This window comes from Dromiciops gliroides, chromosome 5 (assembly GCF_019393635.1).
Source record: "Dromiciops gliroides isolate mDroGli1 chromosome 5, mDroGli1.pri, whole genome shotgun sequence".
NCBI classification, from domain to species: Eukaryota; Metazoa; Chordata; class Mammalia; order Microbiotheria; family Microbiotheriidae; genus Dromiciops; species Dromiciops gliroides.
In genome coordinates this window covers 44,809,852-44,827,779 of record NC_057865.1, presented here as the reverse complement: position 1 = coordinate 44,827,779, position 17,928 = coordinate 44,809,852, and the positions used below count along the sequence as shown (strand labels likewise).

The 17,928-nt window shown below is 39.9% G+C and overlaps 1 protein-coding gene across 1 annotated transcript in view; it reads right to left on the bottom strand.

Moving 5' to 3' along the window:
• The window catches only part of TRAK1 (trafficking kinesin protein 1), a 153,392-nt gene that overhangs the window by 110,985 nt on the left and 24,479 nt on the right, over positions 1-17,928 (bottom strand). The window contains 1 exon segment of the mRNA XM_043965550.1: positions 5,931-6,125. The gene's annotated coding sequence lies outside the window, so the exon portion shown is untranslated.

Genomic DNA, 17,928 nt, shown 5'->3' with positions numbered 1-17,928 from the left:
AAGGAAGGAAGGAAAGAAAGAAAGAAAGAAAGAAAGAAAGAAAGAAAGAAAGAAAGAAAGAAAGAAAGAAAGAAAGAAAGAAAGAAAGAAAAAGAAAATATAAGAAAGAAATCAAGAGGATTTTTTCCACTTCTTTCCATCTTTGGTGCTGCATAATTAACTGAAAGGTATAAAAAAAAAAGTACAAGATTCCCCATTCTTCATTAATTACTCCTTAAAAAGCATGAAGGGGAATAGCATGTAATATGGCAGCTGAGATAGCCAGATTGTGAAGGACTTTAAATGCCCAGTGGAGCTTGCATTGTATCCTTAGAAGCAAGAGGGAGCCTTGGAAGCTTTTTGAGGGGCAGAGTGACATGACCATACTTATGCTTTGGGAATAATAATTTGGTGGCTGTTTAGAAGATGAACTGTCAAGGAGAGAGAATGGCAGCAAGAAGAGCAAATAGGAGGTGCTGGTGAGAGGGGAGGAGGCCCTGAACTAGGGTGGTGGCCGTGAGTAGCAAAAGGGGAACAGATGTAGCAAGCATATTGTAGACGTGGGATCAGCATGATTTGGCAGCTAATTAGATACTCAGAGAAAGAGGCATTCAGGATAAGTGAGATAGTCCAAAATGAGCAAAATTATTGCATACATGTCTAAATAGTCATTTATGCCAGTGGTTATTTACATTATTACAAACTGCTCAGGGTCATTGTAAGTCATGATGCATACTTCAGGGAGGGAGAGGGAGGAAAGGAGGAAAAGAGAAAGGGAAGAAAAGAGAAAGAAGGAGAGAGGAAAGAAGAAAGGAGAATGGGAAGGAAGGGAGAAAGGGAAGGAAGGAAGGGAGAAAGGGAAGGAAGGAAGGGAGAAAGGGAAGGAAGGAAGGGAGGAAGGGAAGGAAGGAAGGAAGGAAGGAAGGAAGGAAGGAAGGAAGGAAGGAAGGAAGGAAGGAAGGAAGGAAGGAAGGAAGGAAGGAAGGAAGGAAGGAAGGAAGGAAGGAAGGAAGGAAGGAAGGAAGGAAGAAAATTTTTAAAAATAATTTTCCCTGTGGAAAGCGTTATTGGACCACTCAGTAAAATGGGAAAAGCTAAATCAGATGCTTGGAGTCCTCTTTATTCGTCTTAGCTATAGTTATTTGAGAGCTGGTTTTATCAAAGCAGAAAACAAAAAACAAAGCCTCTGGCACAGAGAAAAGAAGGGAGAGAAAGAGATTTTTCTTTAATCAGTTCTGACACACAACCCAGATTTTCCTCTGATTTGCCTGGTAGCAGTCACAAAATCCTTGTGAAACCCCTTCCCTGATAGCTAAGTTATTTTAAAAGTAAACTATATAAGATTAGACATGGAAAGTATCAAGCACATTAGAGATTATCACCTCTTTCCCATGATTGGAAGGTAGACAAAAAGAGGCCTTTTGTTTGTTTTCAATCACAAGTAAATTGACTTAAGCTGGCTGTAGGAGTAGGGTAAGAAAGAAGCAACTACCAAAATTTACCCATAAAAATATAACTATTTATTGTGAAAGCTATTTTATGGTCAATGGCCTGGTGTGAGGTCTCGTGGTACAGAAGAGAGAATACTTGTAGTTGGGAAAAATAACAGGATCACAGAAATAGGGCTGGGAGGGATCTTGAAGATCAGTGAGGGCAAATTCCTCATTTTGAAGATGAGGAAACGGAGACCCAGACAGGTTAAGTGTGATGGGAGGGGGGGGGGGCGGAAGGTGTTACATAGATAGTAAGTATCTGAGGCTAGGTTTGAACCTGGATCTTCTAGACTACAAGATCAACATTCCACACACTATGCCCTGGATTCAAGATTTGCCTTTTGTTGTGTACAACATGACCTTGGGTAAGTCATGTAACATTTTTAGATCTCTCTTTCCTTAAATGTAAAATTAGGGAATGGGACTACCTGACCTCTAAGGTTTCTTCCAGCTCATCTTAAAATATGGCTTCTTTACTCATCATTCCAAGAGCAAGTAGTCAGACTTTAGATTGGATCCCCCAACACAGTATCTGGTATACAGAAGGTACTTAATAAATGTTTGATGATGGGGCAGCTAGGTGGTGTAGTGGATAAAGCACCGGCCCTGGATTCAGGAAGACCTGAGTACAAATCCAGCCTCAAGACACTTGACACTTACTAGCTGTGTGATCCTGGGCAAGTCACTTAACCCTCATTGCCCAACAAAAACAATAAAGACTATAGTAATAGAGTTCAAGGATAATTATGGTTAGTCAGTCAATAAGCATTTTTTCAACACCTACTGTATGCCAGGCCCTTTGCTAAGAGTTTTATAATTATTTTTTCATTTGATCCTCACAACAACCCTTTGAGGTAGGTACTATTATTATTATCCTCATTTTACATTTGAGGAAACTGAGGCTTGCCCAGGGTCACACAGCTAGTGATTGATTGGCTAAAGTCAAATTTGAATGCAGGTCTTCCTGACTCTAAGCCCAAGCTCTATCTACTGTGCCATTCACCTCCCCAAAGAAAAGCATAAGGAACCGTCAAAGTGTTCAGTCTAGTGGAGGAGGCAATTATGTACAAACAGGATATGTATGGGATAAATTGGAAATAATCCACAGAGGAAAGGCACTAGAAGTCAGAAGCATTAGGAAAGAATTTCTGGAGAAGGTGGGGTCTTAGCAGGGGGCCTACCAAGCTGGAAAAGCTTTTGAGATGGTGCAGCATTTTGTCTGAGTCCCAGAAAGGATGCAAGCCTCATCCCCAGAGGGTGAGACCATCAGACCATCAGAGGATGAGAGCCTCTACAAAAACAGGGAAGCGTTGTGATCTGTACTGATAGAAGGGAGGGCCCACACAAATGAAACCGAAGATCTTGGGAGCATTAGGACCCACTATATGCTCACCACTATGAAGGAACCACAGCACAGCAAGATGCATAATGTACTTGGATTCAACTTAAATGAAGCATAAGACAGTCCTTAGAGTGGGTCCCAAAAGTCGTACTGACATCTCATTATACTTAGTCCAAATGTATCAGGAAGGAAAGCTTTCACTTAACTATACAAGTGAGAAAATAACTACGTTGCTTTTACAAGTAAGAATATAACTATGTTGCTTTTTAGGTGTCGCTGTCCAACTCTCAGACGTCAGCACACTTTCTGGTGATACAGTCTCTACAATCCCTTTCTTTGATCTGCATTCAGTTTAGGGGGGCTCTTTTCATAGGGCCATGGGAAAGTACAGAGGCAGCCCCAAGAAACAACCATTTTGTCTGGTTGGGTAAGGAGAGTATTTACAAGAAAGTGGGAGGGAAAGGATTTTTTTCATTCCAAAGCAAAAAGAAAATAGTAGAAGTCAATTAACAAGGACTTTGATCCCTGTTTTGCCCAAAATATCCCAAAGTCCTGGTGACAGACAGCAGAAGCAAAGTGAGTGACCTAGTAAGGTGTTTTTTGTATATCACAGAGGTCACCTTCCATTGTTAATAAATAACAGAACCATATTTACATTCCTCTTAACTCTGGCATGGACTCACCCTACATGGTGTCCTTTCCCCATGAGGTTGTCTGGGACATGTGTCAAGGACAAAACACACAGGTCACTTCACACTAAACAGCCTTATGACTCCCTACAAGCCAACATCCAGAGGAAGAGCTAATGGGAAATAACAAAGTAAAACTACATGCATTTAGAATGAATACATAAGCACACTGAAGGATAGAAATTTTTGTTCCATTTTAAAGAGGAATACAGCATGATTTCAGTCAAGTCAACTAATTACTGACAACTGTGCTGAGAAAAGGCAGGGCTCCTGGGCCCATGTTAATGAGTACCAAAGAATCATTTGTAATTAAATACTCGATGTGTAAATAGATGCCACTGAAGTTGATTCTTTAAGAGGCTAGGAAATGTTATGTTGTTTGGGGGGGGGGGTGTTTTGTTTTCCATCAGATGGGAGAGAAGTTATTTGTCAGTGAAGTCTGGTCTGAATTATCATCAAATTCAAGTCAGCAATAATCTGATTAATGAGGCATCACCTAACCTACCATCATCTAAGAATATATTGTATATGAACATAATCTGAAGAAATATAACACTAGGAAATGAGCTAATTATAATGGGAAGTGGTATGGCACAGTGGGGGAGAAATGACTGAAACTGGCATAAGGAAACCTAAGTTCAAATCTCACCTGCTACTGCTTAGTCAATTTTGGACAAGTCATTTACGCTTTCTAGGCTTCAAGTTTTCTCATCGGTAAAATGAAGGTAATAAAAAGAGACCATCTTTTCGGTTAGCTCCAGGTCTGGATCTATGATCCTATAATCTCGGCATTATGATTTGAAGGAGTAGGGAGGAGGGAAGGATTGGGCTCTGGACTTCTAAGATCTCAGTAACATAAGAGAACTCCCAATGTGGAAACTCCCTTTACCACTGAAGATCAAGTTCATTAAAAACAAATCACAGATCATCAAGTTGTCTTTGGAGATGAAAGATGGCACAGAAGAAAGAATCCTTGTAGTTAGAAAAATTAGGTGACTTGCCCAGGATGATCACACAGGTAATATAAGGCAAAGCCAGGTCCTGAATGCAAGTCTTCCTGATTCCAAGGCTGGGCCCTCAATCTAATATTATGCCATATATACATACTAATTATTATAAATCATTAGAATAGTAATACTGACATTAATACTGAAAGTAAGGGGGCAGCCTGGCATAGTAAATCTAGTGAAATGTGAGACTTGGGTTCAAATCCCATCTCTGACACTTAAAAACATGAAAATCAGTCTTTTTTAGCCATGTCTAACTCTGTGAGACTATGTGGAGTTGTCTTGGCAAAGATACTGGAAGTGTGCCATTTCCTTCTCCAGCTCATTTTACAGATGAGGAAACTGAGGCAAACAGGATGACGTGACTTGCCCAGGGTCACACAGCTAGTAAGATTTGAACTCATTCTTGAGTTTTCCTGACTCCAGACCCAGCACTCTATCCACTGTGCCATCTAGCTGCCCTCTATACATGTCAAAGAGGAGGCCCATAATACTCCAAAGTGTCCCTAGGACCACATTAAAATGTGACTGGGCAATATTTAACAAAATGAATAATATCTAGCCTGTTTGTCTTTCCAGTTCCTAGCACATAGTAGGTGCTTTAAAAAATACTGCTGATGGATTGACAAATTCAATTCTGTAATAGTTTCTTTAATGGCTTCACCATGGATGAAAGAAGGGATTATGTTGAATTAATACACCCATTCTGGAAAGCAACATGGAATGACATCTAGTCAATAAATTTTTCATGCTCTTTGTCCCCACCCCCCTTCCCAGGGCAAGACCCCAGAGAGATCAAAGAGAAAAAGGACCCATATGTACAAAAATATGTATAGCAGCTCTTTTTGTAGTGGTAAAGAACAGGAAACTCATAGAGTACCCAATGATTAGGGAAGGGCTGAATGTAATGGAATATTATGGTATCATAAGACTTTAGAAAAACCTGGGAATATTTGCATGCACTTATACAGAGTGAAGTAAGCAGAACCAAGAGTATACTATATACAATAACAACAACATTATAAAGACAAATAACTTTGAAAGACGTAGGGGCTCTGATCAATGTAATAACCAGCCTTAATTCTACATGACCCTACCACTTGACAAAGAGGTGATAGATTTAAGATGCAGAATGAAATAAACACATAAAGACATGAGCAAGACCAATACTGGAACTTGTTTTGTTTGACCATGCCTGTTTTTAAGCAGTTTTCTTATTCTTCTTCATCTTCTAAATTGGGGAAAGGAGTAAGGAAAATAAATGCTTGTTGATTGAAAAATAAAATATTTTAATGGATTATGCTAATTGGTGAAACATCTTCAATATTGTGATCTAAAAGTGGATTTGGAGAGGTTTAATGGTAACTTTGACACCAGAATAGAACGGTCCCATTGACCCTGAAAAAGGATGGGCACTTACGAAAATACTTCAGCGTCTCTTCTATCTGCTCAGTTGTTAGGTCGATATTAGCATCAGGAGAAATGAGCGGAGTATGGAGCCAGTCGTCGTGGTCATAACCATAGATTGTATCTGCTCTTAGCTTGTAATGGGGCAGTTGTTCCTCCAGTAGACTGATGATTTCAACCTCAGGAAGATCAGTACTATTGCACACATCTGAAAGGAAAGATTGAAGACATCAGGGATGACCCACTTATATTTAGGGAATGAGGAGCTGTGTGACCTTGGGTGAACCCTAAAATCTGAGACTCAGTTTCCTCAATCTGCTAAATGAGGTGGAGATTGGGCTAAATGGTATTCATGGTCTTTTCCAGTTCTAATACCCAATAGTTTCATAATTCCATAAACACAAGCAATGCTGCCTCTCACTTGAAGCTGGGTTAGAATGCTGCCTCTGACGCCTCCTAACATTATGACCCTGGCCAAGTCACCTAACCATTCAGTGCTTTCGGCAGTTCTCCAAGACTATAAGTTGCAAAGATGGTGCTGAATTTCACTGGTAATGGAAATTTCTTTGTCTAAGAGTTCCCCTTACCAATTAAATCACATGAGCAGTCCCTATCCCTAATTATTACTATTGGTTGTTTTTAATGTTATTATGTCTCTATATAAATTACATATATTTAATATTTAAATGGCATGGGATTGATTAATAATAAATTATATATTTTACATATTTATGTGACATGTTAACATTTGTTATAATTACAAATTAATATTTTTATTGTTATTAGTGGATATAGTGCTAGACTTGGAGTCAGGAAGGTCTAAGTTCTAATCCTGCCTATTATCATCAAATTCAAGTCAGCAATAATCTGATTAATGAGGCATCACCCAACCTATCATCATCTAAGAATATATTGTATATGACCATGGGAAAGTCATTTAATCTCTCTCAGACCCTGTCTATTAAATGGAGTCATAGTGGAACAGTAGATAGAGTGCCAGGCCTGGAGTCAGGAAGACCCATCTTCTTGAGTTCAAATCTAGCCTCAGATACTTACTAGCAGTGAGACCCTGGACAAGTCACTTGAACTTCTTTGCCTCAGTTTCCTCATCTGTAAGGAAATGGCAAACCACTCCAGTATCTTTGTCAAGAAAACTCCAAACAGGATCATGGAGAATCAAATACGATTGGAATGACTCAACAACAACAATGATCACACCTTCCTGGCAGGGTTATTGTGAAGATGAAGGCAGATAAAATGTCTAAGGTTTGCAAACCTTAAAACATTATATGCATTAGCTATTATTATTGTTGTTGTTGTTGTTGTTATTATTAAGTCAGCCAATGAGAATTTTTTAAGTCCTTACTATGCACCAGGCAGTGTGTTAAGTGCTGTAAATACACATACAAAGAGAAAGATTTATTAGTATTATTTTCGACTAGCAGTCCACCTTTAAGAAGTAGAATTCAAGGGAAACAATCCATCTGAAATCTCTTACAGGCAATGCTGCCTTCACCTGTAATCACTGGGTCATAGATTCAGACAAGAACCTTGAGAGACCTTGCATGTTGCTTAGCCCCACCCTATTCAGGCACAAAGGCCAGGATTGTTCCAGGACAGGAATCCAGGGTGTTGGCATAGCCAGAGAAGGAAAACTTTAAAGGTCTAAGCTCATGGCACGCCATCCAAAACCAGCTTATTCCCCCCTCTCTTCCATTCAAATGTTTAATGACATTTGTTAAATGCTGTACTACATAAAATGAGCCAAAAGGTTCCCAAATCCCTAAAAGGGGAGAAAAATGTAAAAGGTTTTTTTTTTTTAATCTTTGTATCAACCTAATTAGAACACATTTAATTAGAAGGCAAATCATCTCCTAAAACACTTTGTTAAATAGGATGGAATCATAGCACTGAAAAGACACCTACAGGCCATCCAGGCAAACTCCATGTTTCAAGAAAGAAAAATAGGGGACAGCTAGGTGGCACAGTAGATAAAGCACTGGCCCTCAGGATTCAGGAGGACCTGAGTTCAAATTCAGCCTGAGACATTTGTCACTTACTAGCTGTGTGACCTGGAGAGGCGAGGAGAGGAGAGGAAAGGAAAGGAATCGGAGCCTCATAAATTATAAGATCATAGATCTAGGACTGGAAGGAGTCTCAGGCCTCCTGGTCCGACATCTTCATTTTAGAGATGAAGAAACTGAGGCCCAGAGAGGCTAAGTAGTTCTATTACAATTAGGCATTTGTAAAACAGCGTCCTAACTTTGGAAAGACTCTGGTGGTTATGTCACAGCCATAAGACTGTGAGGCAGCCTTCCAAGTCAATGACAGATGATGGCTCCTATTTCTTCCCCTACCTCTTCCCATCACTGAAAATGCTCAGGATGAATAACAAACCAAATGTTTTCTATGAAACACTTAACTGTTTCATTAGTCCCCCTAGCTGATTTGTGTCTGAAGGACACATTTCCTAAATAAAAATAAGAAGAAAATTTTAAGGGTAACCTCTTCAGCTAGGTAACAGCATGAGAAAAGTCTCTATGAAATGTCAAAAGAGCACTCGGGATCAAGGAGCTGACATACATCAGTTGGAATCTTCTAGCTACAGAGTGAACCAAGCTAGCCTCATGATAGGATGGGGCAGCTGGACCACGTCAGCGCCACCCAAGCCCAACCTCTCCAAAGCAGTGCCAGCCTCTGTCACCAGGAAACCAAGAGTATACACAGACCCATCTCCATGGGGAGAGGGAGCTCCCAGGGACAAAAAGGGGCTCAATAGGCAGATTTTTTTTTTGGTCTTTGATTGTGGAGGATGAGGTAAAAAAAACAAAACAAAACAGCTTTTATGAGTGTGTGCAGGAGGGTGGGGGGGAGTTGTCTTTTATCTAGTAATATTGTCACATGCAAAGATTCTGTCACAGTGCCAGATACACCAAGAAAAACCAAGCTGGTATTTGATTTTCCCCTTCCACATTCACTGTGCTGCAGGTCAACCTATTTACAGTATAAAGTATGGCCAAGGAGGTATCTCATTCTCTAAAACCTCCAAAATCAACTACAGGCTTAAGAGATCATAAAGCAAAACAGGGTACAAATGCATTTTTCCCTGTCTGCATTTATTCTTTTACTTCTGTGCCTGTTCCTTCCAGCACAGAGGGAGAGCTCTCAGAGAATGGAAGTTCCATTCAGCAAATACTAAGCCCTTATAATAAAAACAGCATCATGTAAGGCACCAGTTATGCCAAGACAAAACCCAGGGAACCTGGCCTAGGAGAGTGAGCAATCCTTCATTTCTCACAGCCCAGCTCAAACGTTATGTCCTCCATAAAGTTTCTCCAATTGCCCTCTCAGATACAAGGGTAATCCCCCACTATCATGGGATGTACACCAAATACAATAGAAGATAGGATGTGATAAGGATTTAGAGAGAGCCAAAAAGATAGAATTGTGGTGGTGGGTGGTGCTGGTGAGTGGTGATGATTGGTGGTTGTTGTTGGTGGTGGTGGTGGGTAGTAGGTGGTGGTTGAAAGAGGCATTCTATCTCTCTGATACCTCTCTAGTCACATAGCCACTATTATAGTTCAGGTTTTCTCTCCTGCCCTAGATTATTGGGATAGTCTCCTAATTGGTGTCTCTACTTCCAATTTTCACTCTCTCCAATCTATCCTCCACACAGCTAAGGAATTAATCTTCCTAAGGTTCAAGTCTGATCAAGTCACTATAAGGTTCACCAGCTTTCTATGGCTCCAAACTACCTATAGTCTAGGATAAAATATAGGCTTCTCAGTTTGGCAGTTAATTACCTACACAATCTGACTAAAACTTTCCTTTCCAGAGGTCCCATTGTTCTGCTTTATAGGCTTTATGTTTCAGCCAAACTGAACATCAAATTCTACTGTCTAGCTCCTGCCCCTAAATATTTACATAAGTTGGTCCCATTGCCTGAAATGATCTTCTTCATCCCAGTCTTTCAAAATACATTATTTTCAGCTGCTCTTTTTGTGGTGGCAAAGAATTGGAAATTGAAGGGATGCCCATCAATTGGGGAAAGGCTAAACAAGTTGTGGTATGTGAATGTAATAGAATATTATTGTGCTGTAAGAAATGATAAGCAGATGAATTTCAGAAAAATCTGGAAAAGATTGATATGAATTGATGCTGAGTGAAATGAGCAGAACCAAGAGAACACTGTACACAGTATCAACAACATTGTGTGATGATCAGCTGTGATAGACCTAACTCTTCTCAGCAATACGGTGATCCAAGACAATGCCAAAAGAGCATTTCATGATGGAAAATGCTCTCCACATTCAGAAAGAGAACTATGGAGTCTGAATGCAGAATGAAGCATATTATTTTTTAAGAAATACATTATTTTCTCTTCAATGATCTGCTCTGCTCCATCTTCTCTCCATCAACAACTGTTCATTCTTTTACTACCCTTCATTTTCTTATAGGTCCTGTACATGCAGGGCAGTGGTTCCTTTGAAAGAATTCTGGAAGTGGAGTCAAGTAACCATGGACAAGTCACTTGAAGCTTTAAGGGTTGCAGAGGTTATTATTAAAATTGTTACTGAACTGTCAAAGCCTCTGTCCTCATCTATGGATAATATTGCCTCAAGTACTTACCTCAGTTATGTTATTAAGGGCCAAATAAAAAAATGTTTTTTGTAAACCTCGGGTTGTTATATAAATGTCAGACATGACAGTCAGACATCGAGAAGACCTGAGTTTGAATCTTGCCTCACTCTGTGACTCAATTTCCTCATCTGTAAAATGAGGAAAAGAACAGTACACAACCCTTCACAGGGTTGTGATGAGGATCAAATGAGTTAACAACATATGCAAAGGATTTTGTCAAACGCTATATAAATGGGGCAGCTAGATGTCACAGTGGATAAAGCACCGGCCCTGGATTCAGGAGAACCTGAGTTCAAATCCGGCCTCTGACACTTCCTCGCTGTGTTACCCTGGACAAGTCACTCAACCCTCATTGCCCCACCAAAAAAAAAAAATGCTATATAAATGCTAGTTGTCATCACCACCACCACCATCATCACATTCTCTCCTCCCATTAAACAAAAGCTTTTTGAGGATAAGCAATGTGATTGTTATCTTTGTGTGCCTAGGCATGCAGTGGGGGCTTAATACATGTTTGTTGAACTCAAATGGAGGTGGGTGGGATGCCTTTAAATTGAGAGATCCTCATGACTTTGCCTAGCATTGTGGCAGACCATGGTCAAGGCATCTGAGATCCGTCAGGTGGTGGGAGCTTTGCTGCCGAATTATGATGTCTGCAATTCCTCAGCAGGCTTTTAAGGACATTAAACAGCAGCTGGATAGGGCTTCCAGGCTTTCTTGCCTGTGTTACCAGGGAAACATCATCTTCTGTAGAAACTCCAAGTTAACAAGGAGGAGGAGGAGGAAGAGGAGGAGGAGGAGGAGGCTGGCATTAGGAGTAGCAGAGCTCAGTGATGATGGGGTGGCATTTGTAGTGGCAAGAGAAAGATGAGTGTCCCTAAACACCCCTGCAAAAGTGGGAATGCCACAGCATAACCTACAGACTGGCAGTGGAGGGAGAAAAACAGTATAGAATACAGAAGCAAAAGGGGAAAGAGAAAGGCAAGTAGACACCGCGAAGAGCTCAAGAAAACACCAGAATTGAGTAAGAAGCAGGGAGATCTGAGAAAGATGGGGTGAAGGGTGAGATGGGGAAAAGCAAAGTCTGTTATATAATGAGTTTATTTTATTTTGTTTGGGTTTTGGGGGGTTTTGTTTTTGTTTTTTGCGGGGCAATGGGGGTTAAGTAATTTGCCCAAGGTCACACAGGTAATAAGTGTCAAGTGTCTGAAGCTGGATTTGAACTCAGGTTCTCCTGAATCCAAGGCCAGTGCTCTATCCACTGCGCCACCTAGCTGCCCCCATATAATGATTTTAAAGAAAGGTAAGGATGGCTAAGAGATAGTGCCATCTTAAGGAAAACAATGAAAGATCTGTCTTCCAGGAAATTAGGTGATTTTAGGCAATTACTGAAGGACCAAATACTGGAATCTCAGCAGAAAAACTAAATAAACAAAACTAAAATGGAAAAAGAGGGGGCAGCTAGATGGCGCACCGGCCCTGGAGTCAGGAGTACCTGAGTTCAAATCCAGCCTCAGACACTTAACATTTACTAGCTGTGTGACCCTGGGCAAGTCACTTAACCCCAATGGCCTCACTAAAACAAACAAACAAACAAACGGAAAAAGAGAGCTAAGACCAGATGAGCTAACTGCTGACTAACACTCTCTTAACATCAATCCCCAGGGCAGCCACAAGCCACAGAGGAAAAAGGATTAAATTCCAGGTTAGGGACCAGTTCCTGAGGCCCAAACTTCCATGCATATATTTCTTAGTCACTTACTACATGGCAGGCATTATGCTAAGCACTAGCTACACAAAAAGGCAAAAAATAGCTGTCCTCAGGTTCTGTAGTAAAAGAAATAACTAAGTTAGAACCATTCTAGTAAAGGAAACATGTAGATACAAGTAGATACATACAAGATACATATAAGGCAGATGTAAAAGTAACAGGATAGAAGGCACTAGCTACTGAAATGAACAGGAAATGCCTTGTATTAAAGTCAAAATAAGCATCAATGGTGATGGAGTCCAGCATTCATGGAGGGAAGCCACTGTAAAGGTTCAGAGATGAGAGGTAGAGTGTCATGAGTGAGGAATGGCATACAGGCCAGTGTACCTGGATCGCATAATGTGTGAAGGAGAAAAAAAATAAGACTCCAAAAGCAGAAAGGATCAGGTTGTGAAGAGCTTTAAAGATCAGACAAAAGATTTCAGATTTGATCCTAGAAGTAATAATAGGGAGCTGAGGGAGTTTATTGAGTTGTAAGGAATAACACACCAGACCTAATACTTAAGGAACATCATTTTGGTAGTTGTGTAGAAGATGGATTAGAAGAGGGAGAGATTTGAAGCAAAGAGAACAGTCCGAAAATTAATACGATAATCCCAGCAAGAAATGATGAGGTGCCAAACTAAGGTTGTGCCTGTGTGAGTGTATGGGAAGGGATTTGTAGAGAAAGAGATTACAAGAACTGATAACTTGTTGGCCACATGGAATAAAGAAGAATAAGGTTCTGATGATGATGTTGAGGTTCCAAACTTGACTACTAGGACAGTGGTACCCAACAGTAATAGAAAAATAGGGGAAGCTAGGTGGCACAGTGGATAGAGCACTGGTCCTGGATTCAGGAGGACCTGAGTTCAAATTTGGCCTCAGATACTTAACGCTTACTAGCTGTGTGACCCTGGGCAAGTCACTTAACCCCAACTGCCTCACCAAAAAACAACAACAACAACAACAACAACAACAACAACAACAAAAACCCACTGTTTAGAGTCCTGGATCTTGATTCAGAAAGACTTGAGTTCAAATGTGACCTTAGACTTTTAGTAGCTGTGTTCTCCTGGGCAAGTCACTTAATCTCTGTCTGCCTTAGCTTACTCATCCATAAAATGAGGATAATAAAAACAGCATCTACCTCCCAGGGATACTGGGAAAACAAGATGACACAACATGAGCAAAGGACTCTATACAACATTATATAACTGCTATTATCATTAGTATTAATTATAAAGAGCAGGGGAAGAAAGAGAATTCTCAAGCTTGAGGAGATTACAAAAATCTTTTTTCTCCTCTTAACTTCCCAGTCCCCTGCAACTCACCTGAGATTTTGCAGTCACTAATAAAGAAGCCAAATTTTAAAAAAATGTCCGATCTTTCTTCCCCTCCATGCCCAATGAGAAATAATCCTCCAGTAAAACTGGAGGGGTGGGGATGGGGTGGAGAGGAAAGGTGGAAGTGAGACAGAGACATAATCAGTATCCTATTTTGCTCCATGCTGGGCTAGCTTCCTTCATTTCAAAGCACCTGACCAATTGTGAAAGAGAGAGAGAAGGACAGAAACCAATCTTAAAAAAAAAAAGAAAAGAAAAGAAAAATAATTTGTCTGATCTTGGCATTTGAAGAAACACCTAGGCCTACCTAGAAAGCATGCCTGGGCTCTCTAATGTCAGGGTGAAAAGGATCCTGATCATTCCCCAGAAAGTTAGATTAGAAGATAGCCCCAAGACAATGGATAAGCGCTTGAAAATGGCAGGGCAACACCATTATCTTTGAAAGAAAGGCCCAAACAACAGAAGACTGTTGAGGGAACAGGGCTCTGCTGTCCAAGACCCTGATGCAAATCTGCAAAAACCAGAATCCAGCAAATCCAATGCATGATTCAAAGTAGCAATATGAGGCCACAGAAAGGTTGTGGAAGGTTCAAATAAACGGATATCATTTTAAATGAGCTAGAAATTTAATCCTCCCTATGTGGGTCAACAATACTACCAGCCAAGGCAAGAACAAAGCCATGGGAACAGCAGTGATGACTTTGACAGATTCCGAGGAAGAAGAAAGACTCCTAAGAGGTCTATGCTCAAGTAAAGAAATTGGATAATATAGAATACTCCCTTGATCTAAGTTGGGTCAAGATGGAAAAGGACAAATCACTTATAGGAAATGTACCCCTGACAGGGGTGGAATCAGTGTACCAGGAAGATTGGCCAAGTTAAGTGAGTAATAACAAACTATCTTTTTATAATCTTAGTAATGAGCCAGGGAGGGGAGAAAGGGTAGGGTAGGAGTGCCATAAAGGACTAAAATGAAAAAAGAAATGCAAACACCACATCTGACTTGTCATATACATTCTCAATGGAATGATAATGGAAGATTGTGTTCTGTTTGTATTTACAAAGAAGATGGTAGGAAAATGATTCTGTAGTTAAGAGATATTTGCGAAGAAAGGGCTCTTTCTATACCTTCTTATTACCTGTTGTCTCATTACTAGGAAGAACAGGCATGCCTTGGTAGAGAACCCTGTTCCTCAGTTCCATTATCATTCCATTGAGAATGTATATAACAGTTGTTGTGGATTTTGTTTTGTTTTGTTTTTTTTTCAACAGGGTTTTGGAAGAACCTCTATTCTATGGATTAGAGCACTGTATTTGGAGTCAAGAAGCCCTGAGTTCAAATCCCACCTCAAATACTTTTTACCTTAAGAAGCCTTTCCCTCTCCCCCTTACTACCTTCCCTCAGTGAATATCCCCATTTTATCCTCTATGTGTTTCTACATAAATTGTTTGCATATTGCTTCCATTGTCTCCCCCATCAGACTGTAAGCTCCAGAGAAGAGGGATACCCCCCTTTTGGGACTCTCTTTGTATCTGTGGGCTTATTATTATTATTATTATTATTAGCACAGTGGTTGGTACACAGTTGTTACTTAATTAATGTTTATTGATTTTTCATCTGAAAAAAATGAGGTTGGATCCAGGTTACTTTTAGTTCTAAAATTATGCTCATATGATTCATGAATGAAGAAAGTTTGCAGAAATATTACTGTAGACAGTTATGTTCGAGCACATGCTGACTGCATTACAGATGAGACAGCATAACTAAATTCTCTTGGTATCTCTAAATGACCTAGGATAAAATCCAAGACAAAGCATTTTGGGAGCCAGTTTATTTTTTCTAACAGATCATGCCAAAGCAAAGTTCTAGCACACTGAATATTATACTGATTTTACTTGACAGTTCATTTACATACAGTGAAAATCAATTGTCTGTGCAACAAAGACAGTACAGTGGGAAGAATACAAAAGGCCTGGAATCGCATTCCAGCCCAGATAATCTCTGATTCTGAAAGTTATCTTCTATAAGGTGAAAATCACAACATGAACACCACTAACCTCATAAAGTACGTTTTGAGAGAAAAACTTTGTAAAGCTCAGCCTTCTAAGACGTGTGCCCTGGGGCAAAGTTTCTTTTGCCCCGTACCAGTTCCAGCTCTGGTGATTTGTAAATGACAACTTATAACAATAATGATAAGAAACCATTCATTTCGTGGATGAAATATGTTAATAAGTCAATTACAGAGAGTTAGTGATCTTGATTTAAAAAAAAAAACAACAACAAAACACTGAGTATTATAGCCAAGGAAGAAAAAAGGCAATTGATGCTAATGAGGGCAAAGCTGTTGCTTCCATCTGTCAGTGGGGATGGTTTAGTGCATTCTGTCACCACTACACAAAAACAACTCAACACATGTCTTATTGCTGGAGGGTTACAAACACCATCATCTCAGACCAAGGGTCGCACATTTATTTGATAATAGATAAATCAATCATTCTGATCTACTCCCGCATCAAACCCTGTAGTCTGTCTTAAGAATTTTTCCAGAAAAAAAAAAGAAACAAGTATACTACTTTGTGTATGGGTAATTATTGTAGGGAAATGGGAATACCTATACACATATGTATATACATATAGAGTCTTAAAAAAAAAAAAAGGAGATGAAACACGGAAGAGCTGAGAGAGTGAGAATTATGGAGACTAAGGTTCAAGTCCCTCCTCTGACACTTCCTGGGTGTGCCCACGAACATATCCTTTAACTTCTCTGAATCTCAAGTGAACAAGACTATATTTTTATACACTATAGGTCTATTAAAATGTCTGATTCAATAGGATTAGAGGTCTCTGACTTAAAGATATAAAAGAGTTCTAGCAATACCTGTGGGAAAAGAATTAATCATAGTTTACCATAAGAGTTCTTCGAATTATAGGAAATAAGGGGAGATTCAAGATCAAGTCAATATTACGAATTAGGAAACCGAGGCCCAGACATTTAAATCATAGGATCTAGATTAGAGTTGGAAGGGACCTTAAAGGTGATATCTAATCCAACTGCCTCATTTTGTAGAAGAAGAAACTCAGGCTCAGAGAGGTTAAGCGATTTTCCCAAGGCCACACAGATAGCAAGTAATAAGGGACATTGACAGAATTTGAATGCAGATCCTCTAAGTTCAATGCCAGAGTGTCCTTGTCACTGAAGCATGCTGACTCGAATGACTTGGCCAAGATCCCAGAGTTACTTTGTGCTAATCCCATGATCCCACCACTCTGTCTTGTCGCCTTCAGTATAAGACTCTCACAAATACTTTGTGGATCCTTTCACAAGAATGGAAGTAGAGAGGGCAAGCTTCTCTCTGTAGTTCACTTTATTATTTGTACCCTACATCTATCTGCAAGGAAGTAAAGTTCTCATTCAATGAACAATACATAGCAGCCGATATTGCCATCTAGTGTTCATTGAGACTCACTACAAAAGTAACATAACCTCAAGGTACAGTGCCCCAGGTAATTACTTCATTTGATAAATGACAACCCAAGTGTAGGGGGGAAAAAATCAACTTAGAAGTTCCCTTAGAAATGATCCACAAAAACAACAAACAATAATTTACATGGAAGTTAGGTGGCACAGTGGAGAAAGTGCCCGGCCTGGAGTCAGGAAGATGAGTCTTCCTGAATTCAAATCTGGCCTCAGATACTTTCTAGCTGTGTGACCCTGAGCAAGTCACTTAACCTTGTTTGCCTCAGTTTCCTCATCTATAAAATGAGCTGGAGAAGGAAATGGAAGCCACTCTAGTATCTCTACCAAGAAAACCCCAAATGGGGTCATGAAGAGTCAGACATGACTGAGAAATGACTAAATAACAACAAAATCAGTAGCAAAGTTAGGGCCTGAACCCATCTACTATAGTATTGTCTCTATCTACACCATTTCGATTTGACCCAGCTTGTGGCTCCAAATGCTTCCATTTTCCTTTATTCTTTCCCCCTCATCCCCAAAAGCAGAGCCAGAGGGATCTTTAGCTGCCTCTTTACTTTAGTACTTTCATTCAGAAAAGAGAAAAAAAAAAGGCAGGACATAAAAGAGCTATAAAAAGAGGTAGGGGAAGAAGGGAAAGAGGATAGAGATGACTATCAAACATAAAGCTAAACTCCTTTTTCTGGCATTCTTGGGATTTAGAGTTGGACTTTAAGACATAGGTATCATCTGGCCCAACTCCCTTATTTTACATTTAAGACAACTGTGACCCAGAAGGGGTAAAGTAACTTGGCCAAG